Genomic DNA, 19,845 nt, shown 5'->3' with positions numbered 1-19,845 from the left:
AGAGATCACTGAAGAAATCAAGGAGGAAATCAAAAAATACAAAGAAAAAATGACAATGAAAACAAGACGACCCAAAACCTATGGGATGCAGCACAAGCTGTTCTAAGAGGGAAGTTTATAGCAATACAATCTTCCCTCAAGAAACAAGAAAAATCTCAGATAAACAACCTAACCTTACACCTAAAGCAATTAGAGAAAGAAGAACAAAAAAAACCCCAAAGTTAGCAGAAGGAAAGAAATCATAAAGATCAGATCAGAAATAAAAGAAAAAGAAATGAAGCAAACAATAGCAAAGATCAATAAAACTAAAAGCTGGTTCTTTGAGAAGATAAACAAAATTGATAAACCATTAGCCAGACTCATCAAGAAAAAAAGGGAGAAGACTCAAATCAACAGAATTAGAAATGAAAAAGGAGAAGTAGCAACTGACACTGCAGAAATACAAAGGATCATGAGAGATTACTACAAGCAACTATATGCCAATATTATGGACAACCTGGAAGAAATGGACAAATTCTTAGAAAAGCACAACCTTCCAAGACTGAACCAGGAAGAAATAGAAAATATAAACAGACCAATCATAAGCACTGAAATTGAAACTGTGATTAAAAACCTTCCAACAAACAAAAGCCCAGGACCAGATGGCTCCACAGGTGAATTCTATCAAACATTTAGAGAAGAGCTAACACCTATCCTTCTCAAACTCTTACAAAATATAGCAGAGGGAGGAAGACTCCCAAACTCATTCTATGAGGCCACCACCACCCTGAAACCCAAACCAGACAAAGATGTCACAAAGAAAGAAAACTACAGGCCAACATCTCTGATGAATATAGATGCAAAAATCCTCAACAAAATACTAGCAAACAGAATCCAACAGCACATTAAGAGGATCATACAGGGCTTACCTGGTGGCACAGTGGTTGAGAGTCTGCCTGCCGATGCAGGGGACATGGGTTAGTGCCCCGGTCCGGGAAGATCCCACATGCCGCGGAGCAGCTGGGCCCATGAGCCTGCGCGTACGGAGCCTGTGCTCCGCAGCGGGAGAGGCCACAACAGTGAGAGACCCGCATACTGAAAAAAAAAAAAAGGATCATACAACATGATCAAGTGGGGTTTATCCCAGGAATGCAAGGATTCTTCAATATATGCAAATCAATCAATGTGATACACCATATTAACAAATTAAAGCATAAAAACCATATGAAAATCTCAATAGATGCAGAAAAAGCTTTTGACAAAATTCAACACCCAATTATGATAAAAACTCTCCAGAGAGTAGGCATAGAGGGAACCTACCTCAACATAATAAAGGCCATATATGACAAACGCACAGCCAACATCGTCCTCAATGGTGAAAAACTGAAAACATTTCCACTAAGATCAGGAACAAGACAAGGTTGCCCACTCTCACCACTATTATTCAACATAGTTTTGGAAGTTTTAGCCACAGCAATCAGAGAAGAAAAAGAAATAAAAGGAATCCAAATCAGAAAAGAAGAAGTAAAACCGTCACTGTTTGCAGATGACATGATACTCTACACAGAGAATCCTAAAGATGCTACCAGAAAACTACTAGAGCTAATCAATGAATTTCGTAGAGTAGCAGGATACAAAGTTAATGCACAGAAATCTCTTGCATTCCTATACACTAATGATGAAAAATCTGAAAGAGAAATTGTGGAAACACTCCCATTTACCATTGCAACAAAAAGAGTAAAATACCTAGGAATAAACTACCTAAGGAGATAAAAGACCTGTATGCAGAAAACTTAAGACACTGATGAAAGAAATTAAAGATGATACAAACAGATGGAGAGATATACCCTGTTCTTGGATTGGAAGAATCAACATTGTGAAAATGACTATACTACCCAAAGCAATCTACAGATTCAATGCAATCCTTATCAAACTACCAATGGCATTTTTCACAGAACTAGAACAAAAAAATTGCACAATTTGCGTGGAAACACAAAAGACCCAGAATAGCCAAAGCAACCTTGAGAAAGAAAAACAGAACTGGAGGGATCAGGCTCCCGGACTTCAGATTATACTACAAAGCTACAGTAATCAAGACAGTATGGTACTGGCACAAAAACAGAAATATAGATCAATGGAACAGGATAGAAAGCCCAGAGATAAACCCACGCACCTATGGTCACCTCATTTTTGATAAAGGAAGCAAGAATATACGATGGAGAAAAGACAGCCTCTTCGATAAGTGGTGCTGGAAAAACTGGACAGCTAAATGTAAAAGAATGAAATTAGAACACTCCCTAACACCATACACAAAAATAAACTCAAAATGGGGCTTCCCTGGTGGCACAGTGGTTGAGAATCTGCCTGCCAATGCAGGGGACACAGGTTCGAGCCCTGGTCTGGGAGGATCCCACGTGCCATGGAGCAACTAGGCCCGTGCACCATGGCTGCTGAGCCTGAGTGTCTGGAGCCTGTGCTCCGCAGCAAGAGAAGTCTGTGGCAGTGAGGGGCCCACGCACCACGATGAAGGGGGGCCCCTGCTCGCCGCAACTAAAGACAGCCTTCACACAGAAATGAAGACCCAACACAACCAAAAATAAATAAATAAATAAATAATTGCAAAATGGATTAAAGACCTAAATGTAAGGCCAGACACTATCAAACTCTTAGAGGAAAACACAGGCAGACACTCTATGACATAAATCACAGCAAGATCCTTTCTGACCCACCTCCTAGAGAAATGGAAATAAAAACAAAAATAAACAAATGGGACCTAATGAAACTTAAAAGCTTTTGCACAGCAAAAGAAACCATAAACAAGACGAAAAGAGAACCCTCAGAATGGGAGAAAATATTTGCAAATGAAGCAACAGACAAAGGATTAATCTCCAAAATTGACAAGCAGCTCATGCAACTCAATATCAAAAAACAAACAACCCAATCTAAAAATGGGCAGAAGACTTAAATAGACATTTCTCCAAAGAAGATATACAGACTGCCAACAAACATATGAAAGAATGCTCAACATCATTAATCATTAGAGAAATGCAAGTCAAAACTACAATGAGATATCATCTCACACCAGTCAGAATGGCCATCATCAAAAAATCTACAAACAGTTAATGCTGGAGAGGGTGTGGAGAAAAGGGAACCCTCTTGCACTGTTGGTGGGAATGTAAATTGATACAGCCAGTATGGAGGTTCCTTAAAAATAGAACTACCATGCAACACAGCAATCCCACTCCTGGGCATATACCCTGAGAAAACCATAATTCAAAAAGAGTCATGACCACAATGTTCATTGCAGCACTATTTACAATAGCCAGGAGATGGAAGCAACCTAAGTGTCCATCAACAGATGAATGGATAAAGAAGATGTGGCACGTATATACAGTAGAATATTACTCAGCCATAAAAAGAAACGAAATTGAGTTATTTGTAGTGAGGTGGATGGACCTAGAGTCTGTCATACAGAGTGAAGTAACTCAGAAAGAGAAAAACAAATACCGTATGCTAACACATATATATGGAACCAAAAAAAAAGAATGGTTATGATGAACCTAAAGGCAGGACAGGAATAAAGACACAGATGTAGAGAATGGACTTGAGGACACAGGGAGGGGGAAGGGTAAGCTGTGACAAAGTGAGAGAGTGGCATGGACATATATACACTACCAAATGTAAAATAGATAGCTAGTGGGAAGCAGCCGCATAGCACAGGGAGATCAGCTCGGTGCTTTGTGACCACCTAGAAGGGTGGGATAGGGAGGGTGGGAGGGAGACGCAGGAGGGAGGGGATATGGGGATATACGTATGCATATAGCTGATGTTATATAGCAGAAACTAACACAACACTGTAGAGAAATTATACTCCAATAAAGATGTTTTTAAAAAGTAGATATATATATATGTTTTTTAAAAACAAAGAAAAAAACAAAAGAAGAAGTGAACCCAATAGGTCTACTATTTCAACTCAATGCTGCGTTTTTCTTTTCTCCTTTTCCTTGGTAGGGAATTTCCTCTTTCAGTACCTGAAGCTTTGACTTCACCTTCTGTAACGGGTGTGGTTTGTCGTATAGAACGTTCCTAGTCTTTGTGAGACGAAGTCAGAATCCCTTGAAATGAAGAATTAGAATTCCACTGAATTGGTTCCAGATGATTTGGTGTCTTTTTTTCTGATCCTCCGCTTACATGATATTCATTTGAAATTCAAGTCGCCTAATACTAGGGCTCAGGAAATAGAGGAATAGGAGCCTTTCTTCTGGAGTTCCCATAACAATACTTTTAACCAAGTTCCCTGGTCTTATGCTCCCTTGAGCTCACTCTTCTCTCTCTCTCTTTCATCTTCTCCAACTTTGTAATTCTCTTTATAGGTTTTTCTACAGTATTTTATCTTTACCTTTTTTTGAAGTATGTTTCATCACCTCCATTCTTTACTGTTAAATCTTTCTCAAAAGCATAAGTTCACACACACACACGCACACACACAGACACACACATATGCACACGTGCACACACACACAAGTTCCCCACACCAGCTCTGTGTTTAGGTTCTGTTTTACCGGGCTGTCTCTGTGTTTGACTCAGGTTTTCATTATTCCACGGTATTACCACATGCCAGAAGAGACAACTATTTTCCTGTCCACTCCCCATTTTGATCCACGTCACACTAAAATGGAGCAAAAGAAAGGGTCGCCGGCAGACAATATGAGTGCTTTAAGATGCTGGCCTTATATAAATACATTTCATGTTTTCCAAAGACGAGGCCGGTGCATCCGAGCTACAACCAGTCATTTGGCGCCATCTGCTGGACACAACGAGTCACAGGCTGGGAATATCCGATCCGACTTAATTCAGTATCAGGTGCCCACCGCGCACCTGGAGCTGTCCTGGGCAAATTATTTCCTGCTGGAACGAAGCTTTATATCCCTTTAGAACAAATCTCTCCAACTCCTAGTAAATATCTCAGAAGCTAAGGTGTCTTTCCTACTACTTCCTTCCCATTTCCTTTGCAGTTTCATAAAGTGCTTTTGTTTTATTTTGCCCAGTGTGTCATGAGAATTAAGGGGCTCATTGACAGCCAGCAACAAACAACTAGAGAGAAGAAACCACATTTTGACGGTCGTTGCATCTCTAGCATCCAGCACAGAGACTAGAGCTCCGGGATTTGTTTTGATTTGGGGTTTGTAGCTTTTTTTTTTGGCGGGGGGGGGGGGGGTTGTAGCTTTTTGAATGACATAATAAGCAATTAATATCTGAGTTGGGGGAATATGACACACAAATGCTTTTATTTTAAGGAGAGAGACTTTTCTAGACTTCCCAGCCTAGGTGGGTTATGATCTTAAAGCTCCTAACTAGGAACCCTCTCCCCTCCTTTGACGTATTGCCTCTGTTAAGAATAAGGGGGGAAACACTAAAAAGAAAAACTAATGGAAATGGAGCAGGACCCTGTGAGGACCTCCCCATGTCCCTCTTGTTTGTAGAAGAGCTTTAGCCTCCTAGGCCTTCCCCAAGTTCCAAAGAGTAAACTTAATCAGAGAAGTGAGAAAATGCAGAAACAAAGGAAAACAGTCAAGCAAGACAAAATAATGAGAGTTTAGCCATAAAACAAAGTCAAGGACTTTTAGTTCCTCCTCAAGGGCTATAGATAATATCCTGAGCCACATCCTTGAGCTGTTTTGCAGATACTGAAACCCTCACCAGGTGGAGGAAGTTAACTGCATGCCGACCACAAGCCCATAGACCCCAGACCAGTTGGAACCAGAAGGTTGATGATGTTGGCTCCCAAAACACCCCACTGTTACCTCACCACCAACCAATCCAGAAGGATGCACACAAGCCGATCAGGTACCTTACATCCTCACCCCTAATGCTGCCTTTTAAAGCCCTTCCCTGAAAACCATCGGAGAGTTTGGGTCTATTGAGCCTGAGCCGTCTGTTCTCCTTGCTTGGCCCCATGTTGGGCACCTTGGAATAAACACCACACTTTTCTTCACCACAACCTGCTGTCAGTAGATGGGCTTTGCTGCATATTGGGCAAGTGGACCCAAGTTTGGTTTGGTAACAAAATCAATACAAACTCCTGCAGGGGGCAGGAAGGAATATATAGGTTGCATTATAGGGTCTTCATAAAACCTAGCCTAGAATTGGAGAAATATTAGACTATTTCAATATTCTTCTTAAAATTGATAATTAAAATATCTGCCCAGTGTGATGGTTAATTTATGTGTCAACTTGGCTAGATTATGATCCCAGCTGTTTGGTCAAACACCAGTTTAGATGTTTCCATGAAGGTATAATTTGGATATGATTAATATTTAAATCAGTAACTGTGAATAAAGCTGATTACCCTCCATAACATCGATGGGCCTCATCCAATCAGTTGAAGGCCTTAAGAGCAAAGACTGAGGTCCCCAAAATGGAAGGAATTCTTTTCAAGATGGAAGCATAGAAACCCTACCTGAGTTTCCAGACTACTGTCCTGTGGAATTCAGACTCAAGACTGCAACATCAACTTTTCCCTGAATTTCCAGCCTATGGGCCCATCCTGCAGATTTCAGAACTCTCAGATAGGTAGATAGATAGATAGATAGATAGATAGATAGATAGATAGATAGATGATAGATAGATAGGTAGATAGATAGATAGATAGGTAGATAGATAGATGATAGATAGATAGGTAGATAGATAGATAGATAGATGATAGATAGATAGATAGATAATCTCTTATTGTTTTTATTTCCCCTAGGGAGAACCCTGACTAATACACTAATACAGAACTGCACTTTAATGTATGTATGTTCTACACAACAGGATCTCAAACTTGATATGCACCAGGATACACACCATTAGAATCATTGTCTCTGGGAGGTACCAGCCAGGGCATCTCTATATATAATAAGTTGTACAGTTGGTACATTAGGACAGTTTAGATTTGATAAAGAGCCCTGATGCACATTAAGACTTACTATGTATAGCTCAGAAAGGGAAAAGGGAGCCCATATTTATTAACCACCTGCTATGTGCCAGGTACCAGGCTAGGCTCTTCCAAGCATATTATCTCATATCTCACCCAGTCCTCTCAGTGCTGGTCACCTCAGCAAGGTTAGTAACCTCCTCAGGACCTACCCATTCATTTGTTCACCAGATGTTTGCTGAGCAGCTGCGATGGGTCAGGCACTTTGCATGGCCCTGGGGATACAAAGGTGAATGAGAGACATGGTCCCCTCACTGGGAGAAAATTCTAGGAAGAAAAACCAATAATAGTCAAGTGAACTAGAAATGAATATTTTTGCAAGGCATGTGAAAAGTGCCTTGAAGGAAGTGGGTAGGATGGAGTGACAGAGAATAGCTATGGAATGGACCCACTGTCAGTTAAGTTAGACAGTGAAGGTGAAATGAAGAAAGCCAATGAAAAACAAGGATGTGTGATGGGGGTGGGGGAAGGAATCTCAGGCATCACTGGACGGGGACACATCAGGACTGCTTTGTGCACTTCCATTGAAGCTGCCTGTACAGCATCCTGGAGAAGACATCCCAAGGAGGTAGATGGAAATACCAGTATGAAACTCAAAGAAGGAGTCTGACGTGGAGACATAAAGTTGGGAGTCATTAGTGGGTAGGGGGGATTTATAGATGGGATAGATGGGAATGAGATGTACGGTGTGGGGAATGTAGTCAATAATTATGTAATATCTTTGTACGGTGGCAGATCGTAACTAGACTTAGCATGCTGACCATTTTCAGGCGTATAGGAAGATCCAATCACTATGTTGTATGACCGGAACTAAAAACCAAACAACAACAAAAACTACCAATACAATTTCTACTAGCACCTGGAGCAGATGCTGTGCAGGTTTCCGTAGAAGTAGCCCCTAGGAAACAATTTTGTTTCTCGAGACCAAAAATGTCTTATTACTCAGAGAGCTAAGTCTTTCTTTTGACTTTACTTTTTTTTAGTTCTGTTTTGAACGTATGTACGTGTGCATGAGACAGAGAGGTGAATGGATGGATGATGGATGGATGGATGGATGGATGGATGGATGGATATAAAGTGTATATATGGATGGATTTTGCCCTTATGTGATCATTACAATGAAAGTAACTGAGGGCTTCCCCGGTGGCGCAGTTGTTGAGGATCTGCCTGCCAGTGAAGGCGACACGGGTTCGGGCCCTGGTCTGGGAAGATCCCACTTGCCGCAGAGCAGCTAGGCCCATGAGCCACAACCACTGAGCCCGCACGTGTGGAGCCTGTGCCCCGCAACAAGAGGGGCCGCCATAGTGAGAGGCCCGCACACCAAAATGAAGAGTGGCCCCTGCTCGCCGCAACTGGAGAAAGCCCTCACACAGCAACGAAGACCCAACACAGCAAAAATAAATTAATTAATTTAAAAAAAACGAAAGTAACTGAGCAGATTTTATTAGAAGAATAAAATGAGCTCCTAGAAAAAAATAAACAAAGACATGGGAGTGACGGAATCACCTCGAGAGACTCGTAGACAGAAGGTAGAGCCCGGGACCAAGACGTAAGGACTCCAGCCATTGGAGGCCAACAGGGGGCGCACCTGCAAGGGAAGGTGAGTGGGTGGGTGACGGGGGGCTGGTGGAGGGGCAGGAGCCCAGCCAGCACGTGGCGGGGCTAGAGTTCAAATCTGCTGTCTGCATCCGTCGCCCTTGCTCTGCTCACTGCGTTCGCCTGGTGCATTTGGAGAGCTAACAGCCTCACGCTGGATTCGTATCACACTCTAGCAATCCCGTTGGAATGTATTAGCTCACCGATCCTTATGGTTGTAGAAAGAGAACAAGGCAGGTGCTACCTGTCTGGCAGATGACGATGCTGACGCTCAGAGAAGTGAAGAAACTGTTGGATGGTGAATCACGAGTCCAGGCTGCTGCCTGGGTATCTTTCCTGCTTAGTCCTAACCCTCAAAGCTGCCTAACCCTTAAAGACCATTTTTATGGCTTCTTTATCATCATCAAATCTTGTCTTTAGTAAAAAGCACCTGTTGCATGGGATAGTGTGCAAAAAGAATTATTCACTTGGTGCAAATTCCTGATGAAGAGCTTCGGTGACAAATGGAGGGAGAGGCAGAGTACGGGTGTCAGAGATCTGGTCTGAGAGGAACTGGGAAAGAAATTAGTTACAGGTTTTTCCCCAAACAAACTCATGCTTTTTAAATTTTTTTTTTTTGACCTAAAATCTGCCAGTCAGAGCTCCCTAAACTTTTTCCCAATCTTGGCTTCCAATGCACCATTTTAGCGACTTTAGAGGACGAAGGGGGCAGCTGCCGAAAAAACCTGCGGAAGAGTTTTCAGCCTCAGGAACGGAGGAAAACCAACGGCAGGGACCAACCTGAAACTTAGTCAAAAGGACACTGCAAGCAAAACCATCTTGTAGTTTTAGAGGGCTGTACCCTCCAAAAACAAGGATAGATGACAGTCATGGTGGGGAATGGGTGGGAGGGGGCGGACAAAGTCTATTTTTTAAATTTTATTGAAGTATAATTGATTTACAATGTTGTGTTAATTTCTGCTGTATAGCAAAGTGACTCAGTTATACATATATACATATATATTCTTTTTCATATTCTTTTCCATTATGGTTTATCACAGGATACTGACTATAGTTCTCTGTGCTATACAGTAGGGCCTTGTTGTTTATCCATTCTCTATGTAATAGTTTGCATCTGCTAATCCCAAGCTCCCAATCCATCCTTCCACCACACCCCCTCCCCCTTGGCAACCACAAGTCTGTTCTCTATGCCTGTGAGTCTGTTTCTGTTTCATAGGTAAGTTCATTTGTGTCATATTTTAGATTCCACATATAAGTCATATCATATGGTATTTGTTGGAGAAAGTCTACTTTAGACTGTATGGAAGATGCTACCCCGAGGCAACCACGTGTGGGAGACAGAGAGAGGGAGAGAGTCCCAAGGCACCCCAGCTGTTTGAGTCTTCCCAGACCTGGGGGTGCAGAAGTCTTTGAGAGGAACCCAGCTTCAGTTACCATCTGACCACACCTGCCGAAAACTCAGGCAAGAACTGACCAGCAGAGCCCCAATAAACCTAGATTCGTGAGCAGATATGAATTGTTATTGTTTTAAGCCACAACTGGGGACGGGGGCTGCTACACAGCAATAAATAAATAGACAGCTGTTAAACCACCACCCTGTCCCCAACACACACACACTCACGCTCAACTCTGGTAATCACACTTTGGTAACTGAGAAGCATTTGTTGATTAATTTCAATGACACAAACCACTGTTCCAGGTTCTGCAGATATAAAGCTGGGGACAAAAACAAAAACATGCTTTTTCCCTCAAGAAGCTTGCAGACTCGTAAGAAAAGAAAAAGATCAAAAACAAGCAAACAAAGCAAAAACCCATAAATACTAGATTATAAGTGCAGTGATAAAAGCCCACTGAGGTTATTAGTATAGACACACAGAGATGGGGCAGCTAACTCAATCTAAAGAATGGTTGGAGGCGATAAGAAGAAAAGGATGGGCGCCAGGAGAAGAGGCAGAGGCACAGAGATGGGCAGACAGCATGAGAAAGGCACTGAGGGACGACGCGCACACGGTGGGGACAGAGACAACCCCGTAGGATGGCTGGAAATGACACTGGAGAGGTGGACAGGGTTGTGTCACCAAGAGCTTAGTAAGCTGCTAAGAGGCGTGGACTGGATCACCCAGGAAGCCATCGATGTCATCTGGGCAGAGAAGTGACGTGATCGGATCTGAGTTGGGAACAGACCTCTTTATTTTTATTTTTTTAACTTTATTGAAGTATAGGGGTTTTTTTTACAATGTTGTGTCAATTTCTGCTGTACAGCAAAGCGATTCAGTTACACGTATATATATTCTTCTTCATATTCTTTTCCGTGATGGTTTAGCACAGGATATTGACTATAGTTCCCTGCGCCGTACAGCAGGACCTTGTTGTTTAGCCATCCCATATATACTAGTTTGCATCTGCTCATTCCAAACTCCCACTCCTTCCCTCCCCCACCCACCTCCCCCTTGGCAACCACAAGTTAGAACAGACCTCTTTAGTGGCTGGCTACAGAATGGCTTAAGGGAAGGGAAGGTGGAGCGAGAGGGATGGGCTGAGAAAGCATCTGTGAGGCGGGACCAGCGTGTGCCGGAGCTGCCTGGTACCATCTTGTAAAAGCCAATTACGTTTTTAGGAATTGGGGCGAGACCGTTAAACCTTTAATAGCTTGAAATCAACCATGGTAGGAGACTTTACGCCACCGAAGTCAACAAATGCTGCAAATCAAGGCTTTCCAGCCAGGGCCAGTTGGAAGCAGAGATGCTGGAAGCAGGAAAGTTTAAGTAGAAGAGGCAGGTCTCGATGATTACCTCGATATGGAGGGAAGAGTCAGAGTGCCTCCAAACATTTAACATTTGCAACTGGGTGAATGTGGATGATATGAGTTGACATGCAGGACAAAGAGGAAAAATCCGCTTGTCCGAGACAGTGAATTCAGGGGTTATAATGTGTTGATTTTGAGACGCTTTAAAGGACTGCCAGCGAGCAGCTGATAACCCAGGCCTGAAGCTTGGGGAGGGTGTGAGCACGACGCTGAGAGCAAGTAAGATGGTCCAGGGTCAGGAAGGAGAGCATGAGAGCGTGCTGAGGAGAAATGTCGGGAACACACAAGACTTCAGGTGAGACGGAGGCCAGAAGGAGCGCTCAGAGCAGCCTGAAAAGCACATAAAGCCAAGCGCGTGATCACAGGTGTCAGACGCAGCCGAGGGGGTCCATACAATAACTCGAAGTATTTATAAGTGATATACCCCACTCCACCGTCTTGGGGTACAAAAATGGCATTTCTTTAGTGTTCAAACCACAGTGACAGTGAGTACCCAGCTCTCTAACTGCTGGCAGCCCATCCTAACGTGCTTAGGGCTCCTGTGTCATGTGAGTCTGAGGGCCCCAGTGTGAGCGCACTGTGCAGATGTCTGTCCCAGGAAATGTCATTTTACAGAGAAGGGGCAGGAAGGTGGTGAGTCCTCCATGTGTATCCGCTAAAAGCCCCCAGTTCTGTGCCGGGAGACACTCGAAAGCAAGCATTGCTGAGGCTGCAGCCCCACCATATGGGATGCAGGAGGCAAGGATGCCTGTGTCCTTGGTGATTCCATAAGCCATGATGCTACACGCCAAAGCAGGCCATAGCTCCAAGGTAGCACTCTGCACCCGCACACACACACACAGACATGCACACAGGCACAGACAAAAAGACACAGACATGCACACACACACAGACAGGCACACACACACAGACATGCACACAGGCACAGACACACAGACATGCACACACACAGATGTGCACACAGACATGCACAGACACACACACAGATGTGCACACAGGGACAGACACACAGAGACACACACAGACAGGCACACACACAGACAGACAGACACACACACACAGACACACACAGACATGCACACACACAAACACATACAGATATACACACAAACACACAGGCACACACACAGATATGCATACACACAGACACACAGGCACTCACAAATATATACAGACACACACAGAGACATGCACACACATGCAGACACATACATACACACACAGACACACATAGACATATACATACAGGTACACACAAACACACAGACATGCACGCACGCAGACAGGCAGACACACACACACACAAAACACACACACACACACACACACACAGGGCCATTCCCTCAAGGACCCCCACAGTGCTGAGTCGTCTGGAACGGGAGCAGTCACAGCATCAGTGACCTGCTCTGCGTGGAAAGCTCTCCCGCCCGGGGATCCCCAGGATCCCTTCCCAGCAGCTGACCTTGGTCCAGGTCTACCTGCTTCATTAGTGGCGCTAATACATTGCAAGGGGACTCATCTTCCCCTTTATGGGTGTTTCCTCCAGGGAGGGGAGGCAGGGCTCACTGGGGCTACCCTCCTACCTCTCTCTGCCCCTTCACTTACATTTGGGGGGACTTATGTGACTGGTACATTTGGGAAGGATCAACTGGGCACATGTATTCCCCCCTCACTTTCCTATTGGGAGTGACCTGTCCCAAAGAGCATGAGGCCCTCTTGGCCGGGGCCCTGCCTGGGTGGATAGTCGGTAAAATACTCGAGCTGGACTTTAGCTCCCCAGTGGGTAAGCCACACCCCTCCAGGCAAGCCTTCATCAATCTTAAAGGAAAATGGTCATCTTCCATCTGCCTTTCTCTTTTGTCTTTTTTCTCAATTTGTTCAGAAGCCATGCAGAAAAGGAAGAGGGCTATTTTCTGAGCCCCCTCTAAGACCCTGTCAGAAGGACAAAGAGAAAGTTTGAAGTGTCAGTTTCCTCCACCGCCACAGAGCTCTCTGACCGCCAGGCAAAGTGCCATGACCATGTCACAACCATAAGACATGGATCAAAGCAGAGGCCTGCCTCGAGCCAGCGTCCCAGGCCTCGCCAAGGAAAAATCCATGAAGGTGTGCTTGTGCGCACCCACCCCAAAAACACTACAGTGAGGGGCCCCGAAGTGGCTCTTCCCAGAACAAAGAAGGTCTGCTCCAAGATGACTTGGGGCCCCCATGCTGCAAAGAGAAATGGCTAGCAACTTTGACTTGTCAGCATCTTGTGCTAAAAACAATTCTACACCATGTGACACATCCACTGAATCTAGCAACAGGAGGTCTTTAGTGATCTTGGACAGAGCAAAGCGTTCTCAGCCAAAAGCATTCAGGAAGCGCCGAACTCCGTGTGAATCACGCAGATTCTAAAGGTCTCGGAAAGCAGAGATTCTCCTAAATTTTGCTGCATGGAGACTTTTTGACCCACAACCCCCATTTTCAGTCTAAAAATCTATGGATAGTCCATAAAATATTGGAAATTCAAGGAGTCAAATATCACCTAAGACATTTGGGGGCAAAGGAAATGAACTAGAACAGATGATTGTAAAGAGAAAAGAAGAACCAAGAAAAGGTTTATGTATCTAGTGATGGAGTTATTTTTAGAACGGTAGGGACTTCCTTATGTTTCTAGGTCAAAGGAAGGTGGCCCAAGAAAGGGAGAGTGACCAACAGGAGAAGCAGAGAGTAATTTTTGGAGCAAATCCCTCAAGGAGTTTATAATCAAGTAGCTTTTACTTGGTAAATACATCCTATATCAATGATAAATGAAAGAAAGTGAAACCCAAAACTTGTAAGGTTTTTTTTTCTTTTTCTTTTTTGTTTTGAAGTATAGTTGATGTACATTATATGTTCTAGGTATACAACAGTGATTCACAGTTTTTAAAGGTTACACTCCATTTATAGTTATTATAAATGTTGGCCATACTCCCCGTGTTGTACAATATATACTTGTAGTTTATTTATTTTATACATAGTAGTTTGTACCACTTAATCCCCACCCCTATCTTGCCCCTCCCCCATTTCCCTCTCCCACTAGTAACCACTAGTTCGTTCTCTATGTCTGTGAATCTGTTTCTTTTTTGTTATATTCACTAGTCTGTTGTATTTTTTAGATTCCACATATAAGTGATATCATACACTATCTATCTTTCTCTGTCTGACTTTAAGCAAAACTTGTAAGTTTTAAATACAGCATAGATGGGTAATCATGCTTTTAAGATATTGCCAAAGAAGTTGGCATAACAATTCCAAGTCACTCTTATTGTCAATATTAAAACTTACAAAAAAAGAGGTTAGGACTCCGCGCTTCCACAGCAGGGGGCCTGGGTTTGATCCTTGGTTGGAGAACTAAGACTCTACAAGCCGCACAGCACGGCCCCAAAAAAACCCCAAAACAAAAGCAAACAAACAAAACTTACAGCATTTGTTCTTAATATTGGGGGAATTACGGATAAAACTCTGAATCTCTACAAAAGGCTCTACAACGAGCACATGGAGGTTCACCACTAGCTCTCAGGTTTCTCTCTAGAGCTGTGGTCCAAGATACCAGAAGCTGCAGCTTCCACCCAGAGGTCAGTAAAATGCAGAAAACCACTGCCGATGGTCACAGATGCCCACAGTCCTGGGCTGAGAATGGTCCAAGGAACGTGAGAGGGGCTGCAAATCCATCTGCTGAAGCCCTTGCTGCAGCCATGGCACAGATGTCCCTTCTCAGCCCTGTCCTGGAGCCTCAGAAATCTAGTCCCCAGGCTGCTTGCCTCTGTGCCATCAGGGAGTAGGGGCTGTGCTGACAGTCTCTGGCACTGTCTCTTTGGTCCTCTGCCTTCTCCATGCCCACCCCTGCTCCTCTCTCCATCAGGAATCAACAACAGGGCACCCAGTAACAGAAGACCAGATGGAAAGCCTGAGAACAAGCACAAGACGAGTCAAGACCCTGGAAGTGGGGTGGGTGAGAGAAAGGCACAGAAGGGTTATGTGCAGTGGAAGGGGAAAACAGGAGGTCCAAAGGGGAGAACCTTTCCTCCTTCTTATACGATAGTGGCCATGTTGGAGACAGAAGTATGGTTTGGTGCCAGTAGAGAATCTGGAGCGGGGAACTAGTCCTGTAGAGCAGGGGATCTGTGGCTGCAAGTCCCTTATGAATGAACTCTGTAATGGGCTGGGATGTCCAGCTGGGGCCTGAAGATAAGACGTATGTGTTCTTCCAGGCTTTCTAGATGTGCTCACATTAAGACCATTTGGGCAAGGCCTGTACTGCTCCCTCCCTTCCGCGATAGCATTGTAGGCTGAGGAGCTGTGTGAAACGATAAGGTTCAGGACTCTGCTGTTCGATAAAGGGCCTTTGTGTGAACTAGAACGAGGAGTTGTGTCCCTGGAAAGACCCAGCCCCACACCAAAGCACGCGGCTTAATGAGCGTACTGCCAGCTGCACCTCAGCCCGTATTCATCCCCATTGTGCAGTGAGTAGCCTGCACAACCGTACATAGCAGCCTCTAACAAATCCTAGCAAGATGAAACCATAGCAAATTCGTGTTAGCAAATATATATACAGGAAGTCTGGGCAGTCTTATTCACCATTTAGTCATCTTAATTGGCTTTTTTAATTGGTTGTTAGTTATCATAAAAAGACTCAACGGTTTAGAAATAGTGCTGTGGAGGATAGAAAGGATTTACATGCATCTCCAAAGACAGAAAGATTCCAATTCCATAGGAGAGAGACAAATCTTAGAATAAATGGAGGAGAGCTATGAATTGACTAAACCAGTGTTTACAAACAAGAAAGAGACAACATAAGATGACATCCCCTAAAAGCCAGCAATGTCCGTATCACCTATAATTAGCACAAGCCTCCAGGTAGAATGGATAACATTGAGAAATAGATTGTTGATCTTGAAAGATCTCAAAAAGGAATCAGGGATGAAAACTAAGCTGCAGATCTCCCAGAGATGACATATTACCAATAATCGGGGACTTCTCTGGTGGTCCAGTGGGTAAGACTCTGCACTCCCAATGCAGGGGTCCGGGTTCGATCCCTGGTCAGGGAACTAGATCCCACGTGCATGCCGCAACTAAGAGTCCACATGCTGCAACTAAAGATCCCGCATGCCGCAACAAAGATCCTGTGTGCTGCAACTAAGACCCGGCACAGCCAAATTAAATAAATAAATAAATATTTTTAAAAATAATAATGATAATAATCGAAGCCACCGAGTGAATATAATGATTCAGACAGGCTGCCTCTCACCTGCTTGCCCTCATCTCCAAAAATTTAGGCAAAAGAAGGAAATGAGGCATTAAACAGCATCAGGGAGACAAGATGGGAAGGAGGGAAGAAATGTTTTAGCAACTGTAAAAATTGTAGAATTAGGTTTAGAACAAATTTGCCCCTCAAATTCTCCAGGGTCTGGTTCAGGTCCAAGAAATACATAGCTGACCATATAAAACTCTTTCTTGCAGCTTACATACAATGGCCAACTCTTTGGAAAGTCATTTTTCACATAATGAGTATATTATTTAACACTTGGTTATGGACATATTTAGTCACATAAAGAACACAAGTAAACAACTTTGTGTTATTGTTTTGTTTTTTGAAGCCGATGGGAACTGATTGACTGAAGTCTTCAAATCTCAAATCTACTTTTCTGCTCCTGCCTTTATGATGGCTCTGTGGCCTTTGAAAATTTCAATGGCTCCTTCTTCTCTACACTTTTCCTCCCCCGACTTCTGGGACATGGCACAGTTTCCCTTTTTCCCCTCTGTCCGCTCCCTTTGCCCTCCTCTTCAACTTTCTATTTCCTTGGAGCACCTCTTAAATGGAGGAACTTTCTAGAATTCAACCTTTGCAGATGAGATCTGAGGATGACTCCTAAGGCCATATTTCCAAGCCTAATCTCTCTCCTGAGGTTCAGACCCATTTTCCCAAGTGGTTGTGGACATCACACACCTATCCCACATGTACTTCATTCAGCTGTCCAACAGGTACTTCAAATTCCTCAGACAGGACGAATGATCTTCCCACCAGCGCTGCTGCCCATCCTGTGTCTCTCATCTCAGCTAATGGTCCTACCATCTGTCCAGTCACCCAGGCAGAAATTCTTAATACGCTTCAATAACTTCTTTTTCTCACCTGTCATATCTAGTCATCCTGAAATTCTGTCCACTCCACCTGTATAAAAGCTCCCAAATGTATCTCCTTTTTTTCTGACACAGTCCAATATATGGCTTCTTTTGAAGCTGAGATGGAGGTTCCCTAAATGTCTGATTTCAAGATTACTGGGAAGGGCCCAACCCTAAAAAAAAATGCCTCCCTGAAATGGTGGATCCCTGAAATTCCTCTAACAGACAAGGTTTTTATTACAGAATTAGAAATCATCTTAAATGCAAAAGGCTCTGGAAAGGTGACATCGTATATAGAAAACACACGAAAGTGTCACTGCTGTATCATATAGCCTTCCAGTGGGAAAGTTGATGCGACACACAGAGAGTAAGGGTGCAAATTGGAGGGTGAGGGATAAGAGCAGGGAAGAATCCAGTGGGAAAGTTGATGTGACACACAGAGAGTAAGGGTGCAAATTGGAGGGTGAGGGATAAGAGCAGGGAAGAATCCAGTGGGAAAGTTGATGTGACACACAGAGAGTAAGCGTGCAAATTGGAGGGTGAGGGATAAGAGCAGGGAAGAATCCAGTGGGAAAGTTGATGCGACACACAGAGAGTAAGGGTGCAAATTGGAGGGTGAGGGATAAGAGCAGGGAAGAATCCAGTGGGAAAGTTGATGCGACACACAGAGAGTAAGGGTGTACATTGGAGGGTGAGGGATAAGAGCAGGGAAGAATCCAGTGGGAAAGTTGATGCGACACACAGAGAGTAAGGGTGCAAATTGGAGGGTGAGGGATAAGAGCAGGGAAGAATCCAGTGGGAAAGTTGATGCGACACACAGAGAGTAAGGGTGCAAATTGGAGGGTGAGGGATAAGAGCAGAGAAGAATCCAGTGGGAAAGTTGATGCGACACACAGAGAGTAAGCGTGCAAATCGGAGGGTGAGGGATAAGAGCAGGGAAGAATCCAGTGGGAAAGTTGATGTGACACACAGAGAGTAAGCGTGCAAATTGGATGGTGAGGGATAAGAGCAGGGAAGAATCCAGTGGGAAAGTTGATGTGACACACAGAGAGTAAGCGTGCAAACTGGAGGGTGAGGGATAAGAGCAGGGAAGAATCCAGTGGGAAAGTTGATGCGACACACAGAGAGTAAGGGTGCAAATTGGAGGGTGAGGGATAAGAGCAGGGAAGAATCCAGTGGGAAAGTTGATGCGACACACAGAGAGTAAGGGTGCAAATTGGAGGGTGAGGGATAAGAGCAGGGAAGAATCCAGTGGGAAAGTTGATGCGACACACAGAGAGTAAGGGTGCAAATTGGAGGGTGAGGGATAAGAGCAGGGAAGAATCCAGTGGGAAAGTTGATGTGACACACAGAGAGTAAGGGTGCAAATTGGAGGGTGAGGGATAAGAGCAGGGAAGAATCCAGTGGGAAAGTTGATGCGACACACAGAGAGTAAGGGTGCAAATTGGAGGGTGAGGGATAAGAGCAGGGAAGAATCCAGTGGGAAAGTTGATGCGACACACAGAGAGTAAGGGTGCAAATTGGAGGGTGAGGGATAAGAGCAGGGAAGAATCCAGTGGGAAAGTTGATGCGACACACAGAGAGTAAGGGTGCAAATTGGAGGGTGAGGGATAAGAGCAGGGAAGAATCCAGTGGGAAAGTTGATGCGACACACAGAGAGTAAGGGTGCAAATTGGAGGGTGAGGGATAAGAGCAGGGAAGAATCCAGTGGGAAAGTTGATGCGACACACAGAGAGTAAGCGTGCAAATTGGAGGGTGAGGGATAAGAGCAGGGAAGAATCCAGTGGGAAAGTTGATGCGACACACAGAGAGTAAGCGTGCAAATTGGAGGGTGAGGGATAAGAGCAGGGAAGAATCCAGTGGGAAAGTTGATGTGACACACAGAGAGTAAGCGTGCAAATTCGAGGGTGAGGGATAAGAGCAGGGAAGTATCCAGTGGGAAAGTTGATGTGACACACAGAGAGTAAGCGTGCAAATTCGAGGGTGAGGGATAAGAGCAGGGAAGAATCCAGTGGGAAAGTTGATGTGACACACAGAGAGTAAGGGTGCAAATTGGAGGGTGAGGGATAAGAGCAGGGAAGAATCCAGTGGGAAAGTTGATGTGACACACAGAGAGTAAGGGTGCAAATTGGAGGGTGAGGGATAAGAGCAGGGAAGAATCCAGTGGGAAAGTTGATGTGACACACAGAGAGTAAGGGTGCAAATTGGAGGGTGAGGGATAAGAGCAGGGAAGAATCCAGTGGGAAAGTTGATGTGACACACAGAGAGTAAGGGTGCAAATTGGAGGGTGAGGGATAAGAGCAGGGAAGAATCCAGTGGGAAAGTTGATGTGACACACAGAGAGTAA

Source organism: Delphinapterus leucas, chromosome 2, assembly GCF_059928025.1.
Source record: "Delphinapterus leucas isolate spDelLeu-1000000601 "Yukka" chromosome 2, BTC_Dleu_Yukka2, whole genome shotgun sequence".
Taxonomy (NCBI): Eukaryota; Metazoa; Chordata; class Mammalia; order Artiodactyla; family Monodontidae; genus Delphinapterus; species Delphinapterus leucas.
This window is presented reverse-complemented; position numbering follows the sequence as displayed.